Consider the following 10,993-nt stretch of genomic DNA (forward strand, 5'->3'; position numbering starts at 1 on the left):
GACACATATTTTCAAATCAGATGGTTTTATACTGAGAAATGTGATTGACAGATTGTGTGGACAAAGTTTTACTTTGTAAGAAGCTGCCAAACTCTCCGAAGGTGGCTATACCATTTTGCATTCCAATTTGCAAAGAATGAGAGCTCTACCTGTTATTCCATAATGTTGTCAGCAAATTATTTTGTCCAGTTTTACAATTTTAGCCATTCTAAGAGGTTTGTTGTGGTATCTTGCTGAAGTTTTAAAAAATTCGTTCTAATTAGTTATACATGATAGTAGAATGTATCTTGACATAATACACATATACAGAATATAACTTCTCATTCATTTGATTGCACATGATATAGAATTACACTAGTTTTATAATCATATATGCACATAGAATAGTAATATCCAATTCATTCTACTATCTTTCCTATTCCTATTCCCCCTTCCCTACCCTTCGTTCCCCTTTTTTAAAAATTCAAAATACTTCTCTTCTTCCTAACCAACCCCCTTATTGTAAAATAGCATCCACATGTCAGAGAAAACATTCAGACTTTAGTTTTTTGGGGATTGGCTCATTTCACTTAGCACGATATTCTCCAGTTGCATCCATTTATCAACAAATGCCATAATTTCATTTTTCTTTATGGCTGAGTAATATACCATTGTGTATATGTGCCTCATATTTTTTTATCTATTCTTCTCTTGAAGGGCATCTAGGTTTGTTCCATCATTTAACTATTATAAATTGAGCTGCTGTGAAGATTCATGTGACTGCATCACTATAATATGCTAATTTTAAGTCCTTGGGGTATGAACAGAGAAGTGGGTCAAATGGTGTGTCCATTCCAAGTTTTCTGAGGAATATTCATACTGATTTCCATATTGGTTGCACCAATTTGCAGTCCCACCAAAAATGCATGAGTATACATTTTCCTCCTTATCCTTGCCAACATTTATTATTGCTTGTATATTTGATAATAGCCATCCTGACTGGAGTAAGATGAAACTTAGTATAGTTTTAATTTGCATTTATCTTTGGTTAAAAACTCTGAAAATTTGTATTTCTTCTTCTGTGGAATGTTTGTTCAGTTCTTTTGCCCATTTACTGATTGGATTATTTGTTTTTAAGGGGTTATGCTTTTTGAGTTCTTTATATATCTTGGAGTTTAATGCTGTATCTGAGGAGCAAGTGTCAAATACATTCTCCAATTTTCTATGCTCTCCCTTCACAATGTTGAGTGTTTCTGTTGCTGTGAAGAAGAATTTTAGTTTGATACCATCCCATTTATTGATTCTTCATTTTATTTCTTGTGCTTTATGAGTCTTGTTGAAGATATTTGTACTAAGCTGAGATGGTGGAGTGTTGGGCCAATTTTTTCTTGTAGTAGGTGCAGGGTTTCTGTTCTAATGACTAAGTCCTTGATCCACCTTCAGTTGAGGTTTGCGCAGGGTGCGAAATAGGGTTTCAATTTCATTCTGCTACCTATAGATTTCTAGTTTTCCCAGAACCATTTGTTGAAGAGGTTATCTTTTCTCCAATATATGTTTATAGCACCTTTGTCTAGTATGATAAAACTGTTTGACAATTTACTCCATTCACAATATCCCCCCCAAAAATAAAATATTTGGGAATCAACCTAACAAAAGAGGTGAAAGACTTATACAATGAAAACTACAGAACCCTAAAGAGAGATATAGAAGAAGACCTTAGAAGATGGAAAAATATACCCTGTTCATGGATAGGCAGAACTAACATCATCAAAATGGCGATATTACCAAAAGTTCTCTATAAGTTCAATGCAATGCCAATCAAAATCCCAACAGCATTTCTTGTAGAAATAGATAAAACAATCATGAAATTTATATGGAATAATAAAAGACCCAGAATAGCAAAAACAATGCTAAGCAGGAAGTGTGAATCAGGCGGTATAGCGATACCAGACTTCAAACTATACTACAGAGCAATAGTAACAAAAACAGCATGGTACTGGTACCAAAACAGGAGGGTGGACCAATGGTACAGAATAGAGGACACAGTAACCAATCCACAAAACTACAACTATCTTATATTTGATAAAGGGGCTAAAAGCATGCAATGGAGGAAGGATAGCATCTTCAACAAATGGTGCTGGGAAAATTGGAAATCCATTTGCATCAAAATGAAACTGAATCCCTTTCTCTCGCCATGCACAAAAGTTAACTCAAAATGGATCAAGGAGCTTGATATTAAATCAGAGACACGGCGTCTGATAGAAGAAAAAGTTGGCTATGATCTATATACTGTGGGGTCGGGCTCCAAATTCCTCAATAGGACACCCATAGTGCAAGAGTTAACAACTAGAATCAACAAATGGGACTTACTCAAACTAAAAAGTTTTTTCTCAGCAAAAGAAACAATAAGAGAGGTAAACAGGGAGCCTACATCCTGGGAACAAATCTTTACTCCACACACTTCAGATAGAGCCCTAATATCCAGAGTATACAAAGAACTCAAAAAATTAGACAATAAGATAACAAATAACCCAATCAACAAATGGGCCAAGGACCTGAACAGACACTTCTCAGAGGAGGACATACAATCAATCAATAAGTACATGAAAAAATGCTCACCTTCGCTAGCAGTCAGAGAAATGCAAATCAAAACCACCCTAAGATACCATCTCACTCCAGTAAGATTGGCAGCCATTATGAAGTCAAACAACAACAAGTGCTGGCAAGGATGTGGGGAAAAGGGTACACTTGTTCATTGTTGGTGGGACTGCAAATTGGTGCAGCCAATTTGGAAAGCAGTATGGAGATTTCTTGGAAAGCTGGGAATGGAACCACCATTTGACCCAGCTATTCCCCTTCTCGGTCTATTCCCTAAAGACCTAATAAGAGCATGCTACAGGGACACTGCTACATCGATGTTCATAGCAGCACAATTCATGATAGCAAGATTGTGGAACCAATCTAGATGCCCTTCAATAGATGAATGGATAAAAAAATGTGGCATTTATACACAATGGAGTATTACTCTGCATTAAAAAATGACAAAATCATAGAATTTGGAGGGAAATGGATGGCATTAGAGCAGATTATGCTAAGTGAAGCTAGCCAATCCTTAAAAAACAAATGCCAAATGACTTCTTTGATATAAGGGGAGTAACCAAGGACAGGGTAGGGACAAAGAGCTTGAGAAGAAGATCAACATTAAACAGGGATGAGAGGTGGGAGGGAAAGGGAGAGAGAAGGGAAATTGCATGGAAATGGAAGGTGATCCTCAGGGTTATACAAAATTACATATAAGAGGAAATGAGGGGTAAGAGAAGAATAATACAAATGGAAGAAATGATTTACAGTAGAGGGGGTAGAGAGAGAAGAGGGGAGGGGAGGGGAGGGGAGGGGGGATAGTAGAGAATAGGATAGACAGCAGAATACATCAGACACTAGAATGGCAATATGTAAATCAATGGAAGTGTAACTGATGTGATACAGCAATCTGTATACGGGGTAAAAATGGGAGTTCATAACCCACTTGAATCAAACTGTGAAATATGATATATTAAGAACTATGTAATGTTTTGAACGACCACCAATAAAAAAAAACTGTATTTATTTGAGTTTGTCTTTGTGTCTTCTATTCTGTTCCATCGGTCTTTATGTCTTTTTTTGTGCCAATTCTATGCTGATTTTGTTACTACAGCTCTGTAGTATAGTTTAAGGTCTGATATTGTGATGCATCCTGCTTCACTTTTTTTTCACTAAGGATTGCTTTGGCTTTCTGGGCCTCTTATTTTTCCAAATGAATTAATGATTGCTCCCTCTTTCTCTATGATGAATGTTATTGAAATTTTAACAGGACTGAAATTCATTAAATTTGCATTTTTTGGTAGTATGGTCAATTGGACAATATTAATTCTGCCTGCCCAAGAACATTGGAGATCTTTTTATCTTCTATGTTCTTCTTCAATTTCTTTCTTTAGTGTTCTGTAGTTTTTATTGTAGAGGTCTTTCACCTCTTTTGTTAGACTGATTATCAATTATTTTTTGAAGCTCTTATGAAAAGAGGGCATCCCTGTCTTGTTTCAGTTTTAGAGGGAATGCTTCCAATGTTTCTCCATTTAGAATGATGTTGGCCTTGGGCTTAGCATATGTTGAGGTATGTTCCTGTGAATTGAGCTGCTGTAAACATTGATGTGGCTATGATATTTTTAGACTGAATAAATTGAAATTGTGGTAAGTAGAATACTTTTCATTTGCTTACTGATATTCAATTTCCTTTAAAATTTTCATGTTTATCAATATTTATAGCAAATCAATTCACAATAGCTAAGCTATGGAATCAACCTAGGTGTACTTCAACAGATGAGTGGATAAAGAAAATGTGGTATATAAACACAATGGAACATTACTCAGATATAAAGAAGAATAAAATTATGGCATTTGCTGATAAATGGACGGAATAGCAGACTATCATGCTAAGTGAAATAATCCAACTCCCCCCTCCCAAAAAAAACCAAAAAAAAAAAAAAACAAAGGCCAAATGTTCTCTCTAACATGCATATACTTACACACAATAAGGATGAGGACAATAGAAGTTCATTAGATTAGACAAAGTGAAATGAAGGGAAGGGAAGGCAGCTCAGGTGGTAGGAATAAGAAAGACAGTAAAATTAATTGAACATAACTTTCCTATGTTCATATATGAATACACAAACAGTGTAGCTCCACATCATGCCCAACCACATGAATTGGAAATTGTATTCCATGTATGTATAATATGTCAAAATACATTCTAGTTTCATGTGTAACTAAAAAGAAAACAAAAAAAAAATAAAAGCAATGAAAAAAATTGCATGTTTACATTATATTGAATCTTTTCTGCACAGCTTCTCAAGACTTTATCTTTAATTAGGGTCCAGAAAAGCTTCAATTACTACTCTTGCCAATTTGCCTATTGTGCTAATAATAAGATTCCTATAGCATAAGAATTAATATCAAGAATCAATAAATGGGATGGATTCAAACTAAAAAGCTTCTTCTCAGAAAAAGAAACAATCAGTAAGGTGAATAGAAAGCCTACATTTTGGGAGCAAATTTTTACCATATACACATCATATAGAGCACTAATCTCTAGGATATATGAAGAACTCAAATATCTTAACACCAACAAAACAAATAACGCAATCAATAAATGAGCCAAGAACATGAACAGACACTCATCAGAAGGTGATATATAATTAATTAACAAATATATGAAAAAATATTCAACATCTCTAGTGATTAGAGGAATGCAAATCAAAATTACTCTAAAATTTTATCTCTCTCCACTCAGAATGGCAGCTATCATGAATACAAACAACAAGTGTTGTTAAGAATGTGGTAGAAAGGCACATTTATACATTGCTGGTGGGACTTCAAACTGGATGCAGCCAATATGGAAAACAGTATGGAGATTCCTTGGAAAACTTGGAATGGAAGCACATTTGACCCAGCTATCCCACTCCTCTGTCTATACCCAAAGGACTTAAAAACATCATACTATAGGGACACAGCTACATCAATGTTTATAGCAGCACAATTCACAATTGCTAAACTGTGGAACCAACTTAGGTGTCCTTCAGTAGATGAATGGATAAAGCAAACATGGTATATAAACACAATAGGATATTATTCAGCATTAAAAGAGAAAAAATAATGGCATTTGCTGGTAAATGGATACAGTTGGAGAATATAATGCTAAGTGAAGTTAGCCAATCCCCAAAAAACCAAATGCCAAATATTTTCTCTGATATAAGACTGCTAATTCATAATGGGGTTAGTGGAGAGCATGGGAGGATTAGACAAACTGTAGATAGAGCAAAGGGGAGGGAGGGAAAAGAGGGAGCATGGAGTTAGGGTAGGCGGTGGAAAGAGATGGACATCATCACCCTAACTACATATATGAAGACATGAGTGTTTTGACTCTAATTGTACATCCAGAGATATGAAAAATGGTGCTGCATATATATAAGTTATAATGCATTCTGCTATCATATATAACAAATTAAAGAAAAATAATAATTACATATCAGTAAATCTATAGAGCTATGCTACATTTTTCATATGCACTAATACATAATAAATTATTTAATAAGTGAGCACTTGCAAGTTTGTACTGCATCCTAAGGGGCTCGGCTGTAGCTCAGTGGTACAGTGTTTGCCTGGCATGTGTGAGGCACTGGGTTTGGTCCTCAACACCACATAAAAATAAACAAAGGTCCATCACAACTAAAAATAAAAATAAAACTAAGAAAAAAACAAGGATGCTTGAAAATATAGGTAGGTTTTACAGAAAAAAAAGTTAATAAAGAGTCAATAGAATTAGACTCTGAATAATATCCACTAAGATTATTGCATTTGTGTGATAAAAATGGTATAAGGACTAGCCTGTGTACATTCAGGAAAGTTTGTTAAGTGTGAATAAAAGTCCATGAAATTATACATTGATGTGTTTATTTTTTGCTCATAAATTATTTGTAGCTGAATAAATTTGTTGTAATATTCTCTCAATATGTGAAACTACAAAGGATCCATCTCTTTAAGGGCTTACCAGACAAAGAATGGTAGTATTATCCCTTGATTTTCACAGTAAATATATGTGCATATATATTTTTAAAAAGTGTAAATATATATTTATAAATATAAGGTAGATTTATATTAATATGTAGTAAATTTTTATAAATGTATAAATGTGTATTAATTTACATAATTTATTATATATTTGCATTGTATATTTATATATAGGAAAATCCTGCATAAAGAATTAATTTCATTAACACTTTTTTTTTTTTTTGCAGTGATGGGGATTGAAACCAGAGTCTTGTGCATTCTAGTCAAGAACTTTGTCACTGAGCCACATCCCCATCCTCAAAAATTAATTTTAATAATGATTATTTTAAGCATGTGTTTTCTGACATCCAACAAACAGAGTTCCAGTTCTAATTCTGGGTGATTCAGTGTAGTTATTGTTCACTTGATTAATCTATTATTTTAACAAATACTTTTGAGCACCTACATGCTCCTGTATATGGAAATTCAACATCAAATGAAATAGACAAGGTTCTTATCTTCTCATAATGTATATTTTAACACTGAGGGAACACATTCAATAAACAAATACCCTACGAAATCGACAAAGTGCAAGAAAAGTAGCAGAAAATAGTTTGTATTGTGCATGAAATTTTTCATGTGTTTTAAAGGTGTCTTAGCTACTTGAGATTTACTGGTTAGAACAAACATCTTTGAGGAAGTGATATTTAGGTTGATATATGAAGAACAAGAAGGATCCAGCTTTAGAAATGCTGGAGGTCAAGAAGGAGAGGATGTTGGTATATTCTAGGCAGAAGAAAACAAGTACTGCCAAGTCCTTCAGCTATTAAAATAATAGAAAATCAAGCCAGTGCATCTGGACCATAGTGAATGGTAGCAAAAAATGATGTGAGATTAATTCATGGAAATGGTCAGTGAAAAGATCATATTGGACCACATAAGCTAAAGGAAGGACTTTGAATTTTAAATTTGGTAGCAAGTTCTTAGGAAGCATTAAGCTCGAAATTGACATGGACAGAGAACAGAGATGGGAACTCTTGGTGGACTGACATCAGAATGTTCTTTGGAGAAGAAAGAACAAATGATGTAGCTTACATACACACTCTGGAAATAGGCTTAAGGTTCAATATGTTAAACAGTTTGAAACGAGGAAATGCGACTGCATCATAAGAAAATTCCTTCATATAAGTATCCCTCCCTACAGCCAAATTTCTACTTTTTTTTTCTTTTTTTTGGTACTAAGGATTGAACTAGGGTTGATTAACCACTGAAGAACATCCAAATTTGTTTATTTAATTTTTTTTTTTAATTTTGACACAGAATCTCACTAATATTATCAGGGCTTCATTAAATTGTTGAGGCTGGCTTTGACTTGCCATCCTCTTGCCTTAGCTTCCAGAACCTCTGGGATTACACATGCATTTGAAAACCTAACTTCTTAAATCTTCTTCTTATACTGCTATTGGAAAAAAACAAATTAATTTGAACATGCCACTTCCCTGCCTTATTCTGTTGCTTTCATAATTTTCAAGTTTCATAATGATCTAGTCTCAGTATGCCTTTTAATCCTTTTTACCCATCCCTTATCTCCTTTCTACTTCTCAAAAACTGGCCTACTTGAAATTTTCTGAATTTTGAGCAAGCCTCAGAATTCCTTGGGGTGTTCTTTCCTCTTCCTGAAATACTTTTCAATATTCCTGCCCTTAACTCAGTACAGATGAAAGCCTTCGCTCACCGTCCTTGCTCCCAAGGATGAAATTCACTCTATTTAACAAGCAGTATGGCAAAGGCACAAGCAATCAAAATGAATTCTGGTTATAGATATAATTTTAAAGCTGCTATATTAGAGCCTGAAACCTTACAGCACTGTCTCAATCAGTTCAGGCTACCATGTCATAATTACACCACAACACTATAGGTTGGGTGGATTAAGCAACAGAAATAGTTTCTCACAGTTCTGGAAGTTGGGGAGTCCAACATCAAGGCATTAGCCAATTCAGCATCTGATAGAGACCTGTTTTCATTTTACAAATAGCAATATTTTTGTTGTAAATTTACGTATGGGAGAACAGAGGCAGGTGGAGATCCTATGTCTTCTTATAGAAGCCCAATCATGAAGGATCCACCCTCACAACCTAATTACCTCCCCAAATCCCCATCTCCTAATGTCACTACATTGGGCATTCAGATTTCAACATATGAGCTTTAATGGGGGCACAAATATTTAATCCATAAATAGAACTACATCACTAATTTGTTATTATTATTATTATATGATCAAAAGACAAAATAATTTTTTGATATGGATTCATGAAAAAGTTTGTCTTAGATATGTTTTTCTTATTTAAATCTGATATTCATTTGCAACATAGATGAATAGAAAAATCATAAAAATGTGTCATTACTTTTGTGGAAGTGGAAATGTGATTAAAAATAATATTGACATGGCTAGAACTGAAAGTCAATGTTGGTGGCTATTGAGGGGGTGTGTTTTGTTAGATTATGGGGCTTAAATTGTTAAATGATGATTTTGGGATTTGATCCACTAGAAAACATGTTACCTTGTGAGAACTTTGACATAGAAGATTATAAGTTGTCATCAAAGTTGAAAAAAGTTGAATTTAGAAGCTGCATGAAGAGTGGTTTTGAAGGCAAAGAAACTTGAGACAAGGGGATTAGTTTGGAGATTGATAGGGTATTTCAAACAAGGGAGCCTGGATTATAGTAGTAACAACCAAGGTGGATACAGTGGACTAAATCAGACTGCTATTAGAAACTATGCTCCCTTAGTAGAGATTGAGAATATAAACATGGATGTGTAACCAATGTGATTCTGCAATCTGTATATGGGGTAAAAATGGGAGTTCATAACCCAATTGAATCAAATATATGAAATATGATATGTCAAGAGCTTTGTAATGTTTTGAACAACTAATAAAATATAGAAAATTAAAGAAAGAGAATAGAAGAACGTTAAAAGGCAAATAAAGTTGAATCCAAATAGCATATGTAATTTTCAGGCACATATATATATATATATATATATATATATATATATATATATATACTGAATAGTTACCCAGTAAAAAACACAAAATTTCTTTCCCAGGGCCAAATAATTGTATTGAATATAATTTAAGATTAAGAGGAGAGAGGTGATATAATCATGTAAATAAAGCTACAAGGATCATCACTGTTGAAGAGTCTACACTTTCTTTTTTTCTCTATGGAGTTTTTTTTAAAGTGATTTTTTAAAAAAAATAAATGACAGCAGAATGCATTACAATTCTTTTTTTTTTTTTTTTTTAGATTTTAACAATGTTTATTATTTATTTCTCTCTCCACAGAACCATCCCCCAAAATGAGGAGGTTATTTGGAGTGGGTCACCAGGTGGAGTGTACACTCTGAAATCCTAGGCACCCACTTCCCTCACTTTGTGGTTTAGGTGGGAGTGTGGTCCAGGCAGAACTGGATACTGCAGAAGGGAGGGGGACCTACGCATACCCATAAAGGTGACCATACCCAGGATGATTGAGTAGCAGTCTGGAAGACAAAATTCTCCCAGAAAAGGCACTGTTACCTCAACAGGGGGCTAGAAGTTGGTTGGCTGGGAGGATTGTTGTGGGAGTGGGAAGAAGTGTTTTCCAAAAGAAGTTATTTTCAAATTGCAGAGAGAAATGAGGGAAGTTCTCCTACACCGGGCCATCTGTGGGGTCAGTGGGGGCTGCTGTATGTCTTTGTTGCCGAAGAGGGAAGGTAAAGTAGGCATCATAGCCAAAGAGGCACACAGCTATCAGTCCCAGTACCCCTGCAGCGATTCTGGATTGGCTTCTGTTGTCAACAAGGACTAAAATGGAGGTGATCAGGTAGAGGATCGATGCTATGAGAGTTCGGAAGAAATCACTCCAGGGCCAGTTGATGAATGGTATCTTGGCGTGCAGGCCACACATGTAGATGACAAAGAAGACAGCAGCAAGGATCATCTCAATCACAGACAGAGAGGAGTACGCTGATGTGGAGGCACTGAAGCAAATCAGAATCACCAGGCACAATACAATCTCGGCGAACAGGAGGATTCCCTTGCGGGTGAGCGAGTAGCTGGTGCAGGCGGCCCAGCAGCCGGGGCCGAGAGACGCTCGGAATCCGCCATGGCGTGGGTTGGAGTTCCTGCGGGTACAGAGGATCTGCTGGCTCGCTGGCTCGCGGATTCGAGGACGCTGCACACCCAGCCGTCTTGCCCGCCGTCTGGCCGGGAAGGGGGCCCCCCGGGGCGAAGGAGGGAGTGAATCACCGCGCTGAGCCCAAGCGGGCGGGGCCGGAGGGGGTACAATTCTTATTACATGTATACAACACAGTTTTTTATATCTCTGGTTGTATATAAAATATATTTACATCAATTTGTGTCTTCATACATGTACTTTGGATAATGAT

General features: G+C 35.6%; 1 pseudogene across 1 annotated transcript; it reads right to left on the reverse strand.

The window, feature by feature from the left end:
• Positions 1-9,847: 9,847 nt before the first annotated feature.
• On the reverse strand, positions 9,848-10,727 carry LOC308641986 (proteolipid protein 2-like; annotated as a pseudogene). Its single transcript has one exon. The product of its transcript is annotated as a proteolipid protein 2-like (transcript).
• Between the last annotated feature and the right edge of the window lie 266 nt (positions 10,728-10,993).

This window comes from Spermophilus citellus, assembly GCF_964194105.1.
Source record: "Spermophilus citellus genome assembly, chromosome: 2".
Classification (NCBI taxonomy): Eukaryota; Metazoa; Chordata; class Mammalia; order Rodentia; family Sciuridae; genus Spermophilus; species Spermophilus citellus.